Raw genomic sequence first — 3,208 nt, forward strand, 5'->3', positions numbered from 1 at the left:
CCTCTATACACATCACTCAACAGCTGCCCCAAACCCCTTAGATAGAGGTCTGAACCTGAGACAAAAGTCAGAATGTCACCTAAAAAGTAAAAATATACTGGCAGAAAAATAGACAAATCAAAATATTTACTCAACTTTAATTCATAGTAACTGTACAGATTGTATTTTATACTCACTATGAGTATCAAATTATTTCTATAACAAAAAGAATTTGAACAGAAACTATAATTGATTCTCAGTAAATGAGTCCCTTAGTCAGGCGTCTTCAGAAAAATAGAACCAATAAAATAGATGATTCTGTCTATGTAGAAAGATTACCAAAAGGAATTGACTCACACAATTATAGAGGCAAACAAGTCTGAAGACCCACAGCCTGCAAGCTGGATTCCCAGGAGGGCCCATGGGGTAGTTAGTTCGATTTTAAGGCCAGCAAGCTCAAGACCTAGGAATAGCCAATGCTTCCATTCAAGTCCAAAGGCAGGAAAAAACCAGCGTCCTAGTTCAGAGGCAGTCAGGTAGGAGGAATTTTCTCTTCCTCAGGGGAGAGTTGGTCTTTTTGTTTTATTCAGGCCTTCTACTGTTTGGATGAGGCTCCCCCTCATTAGGGAGGGCAACCTGCTTTACTAAGTCTACCAATTTAAAGGTCAATCTCTTCTAAAAACATTCAGAATAACACTTAACCAAATTATCTGGGCATCCCATGAGCCAAGCAAGTTGACACATAAAATTCACCATCATAGTCCCTTTTAAATTTACTGTCTATGAAGTACTGGTATTTCTCATTAAAAAAAAAAAAATTTAGTACAACTCAATAACAACAATAAAAATTTTAAATAAGCAAAGGAATTTAATAGATATTTATCCAAACAAGATACACAAATAGTCAATAAGCACAGGCAACAATTTTCACTGTCATCAATCACAGGGAAATGCAAATCAAACCCACAACAAGATATCTTCACACCCATTAGAATGACTATTATCAAAAAATGGGAAATAAGAATGGCAAAGGTGTGAAAACATTGGAACCCTTGGGCATTTTTGGTGGGAAAGTAAAATTATACGGCCACTGTGGAAAAAGATATGTCAGTTCCTGAAAAAGTTAAACATAGAATCACATATGATCCAGCAATTCTACTTGTAGGTATACACCCAAAAGAATTGAAAGCATTGACTTGAACAGATTCTTGTACACCATTGTTCATAGCTGCATTATTCACAATAGCTGAAAGGTAGAAACGGCCCCATCTGTGTCCATCAACAGATGAATGGATACACAAAATGTGGTGTATACATACAACAAACTACTATTCAGCCTTAGAAAAGAATGAGATTCTGATACATGTGACAACATGGATGAACCCTAAAGATATCATGCTAAGTGAAAAAGACACGAAAGGACAAACACTATATGATTCCACATATATGAATGCAATGGTCTCAATGTTTGTGTTCCCCAAAATTTATATGTTGAAAACTAATCACCAATGAGATGATCAAAAGAGGCAGGACATTTGGAAAGTGATTAGGTCATGAGAGTGAAGTGCTCTCCAATGGGACTTCAAAGAGACCAAGGACACTTGTGTGCCCCTTCCACCATGTGAGGTTACAGCAAGAAGGCGCCATCTACAAGCCAGAAAACAAGACCTTGCCAGACGCTGAATCTTGATTTTGAAACTCCAGCCTCCAGAACTGTGAGAATTACATTTCTGTTGTTTATAAGCTACTGGCTCTATGGTATTTTGTTGTAGCAGCCAGCATGGACTAGGACAATAAGGTGCCTAGAATAGGCAAATTCATAGAAACAGAAGGTAGAAGAAAAGTTACCAAAGGTTGGAGATATTACAGAAAACCAGAGGCTGACCACAGTTTTAAAAGGATTTGATTCAGGAACTATTGTAAGAGGGAAAAGGAAACCTCAGTATAGAACTGGGCTCAATTATGATGACACTAAGGACACATAGGGGCCTGTGGATAGAAAATTAGTAGAAAATTAGTAAAAGAAGTCAAGAGTAGGGAGGGATTCTTGCTAAACTGACCTAACAGAATTCTTGCTGAAGGCGGGCCAGATTGATCCAATATTATCTGGAGGATAATGGGGGATGAAGAATTTGATCAGCTATTGAGAGGGATCACATGTCAAGAGTGGAGAGTTCCTGATAAGCTGACTTAGCAGGATTCTTTTTAAAACTGGGCGATGCCATCCTGACAAGGATGGAGGCCAAGGTCAAGGCCTAGTTGAGAAAATGGCTTAGAGGAGCCCAACGAAAGTTTAGTCAAGGAGAGAGTCATTGTCAGGGGCAGCTAGATGGGAGTTAGTGTTTAATGGGTACAGAGCTTCTGGTAGGTGGGATGATGAAAAAGTTCTGGAAATAGATAGCAGTGATGGCTCTAAAACATTGTGAATGTACTTAATTCCACTCAACTATACACTTAAAAATGGTCAAAATGGAAAATTTTGTGTATATTTTATCACAATAAAAAAACTTCAAAGAAAGTATCGAGGTTAATCCACACCATTCCTTCAATTTCCATTACTTTCCCATGCACATAGTGATAGTCAATAAATACTTGCTAAATAAATGAAGTTAAGAATTATACTCTAAGATCAACAACCATCAGTTTAGTACATCAATATCTGTAATACAGTCCCCAGAGACTGCACTTCATTAGCAACCCAAGGAAGACACAAAACGAGAATGAGAACATACAGCTCCCATCAAGCAAACAATATTTTTTAAAGACTCAAGTTACCTACCTATAAAATGGAAATCCAAGTGTACCATGTAAACATAAAATAATAAATATAAAATAGGCAAAACACACAGAGTATCTGAAAATAAATTGGCTGTCTCACTTGGAACGAAACCCATGTCCTAACAATGGCCCCATGAGATGAGATCTGGGTTTCCCTCAAATATCTGTCTGCATCTCCTTTTCCTCCTCCTCTCCCTTCACTCCAGCCACACTGATGAAAGGGCCTTTGCCTGTGCCATTTTCCCCCCTACCTAGAAGGCTCTCCTTCCAGTTATCTGCATGACTACTAATACCTTCTTTTTTCGGAACTTTGATCAAGTGCACCTTCTCAGTGATCCCTCATACTTATTTTTTAATTTATTTAATTTATTTATTTATTTTGAGATGGAGTCTCACTGTCACCCAGGCTGGAGTGCAGTGGCATGATCTCTGCCCGTTGCAGCCTCTGCCT

The sequence above is a fragment of the Chlorocebus sabaeus genome, chromosome 4 (genome assembly GCF_047675955.1).
Source record: "Chlorocebus sabaeus isolate Y175 chromosome 4, mChlSab1.0.hap1, whole genome shotgun sequence".
Classification (NCBI taxonomy): Eukaryota; Metazoa; Chordata; class Mammalia; order Primates; family Cercopithecidae; genus Chlorocebus; species Chlorocebus sabaeus.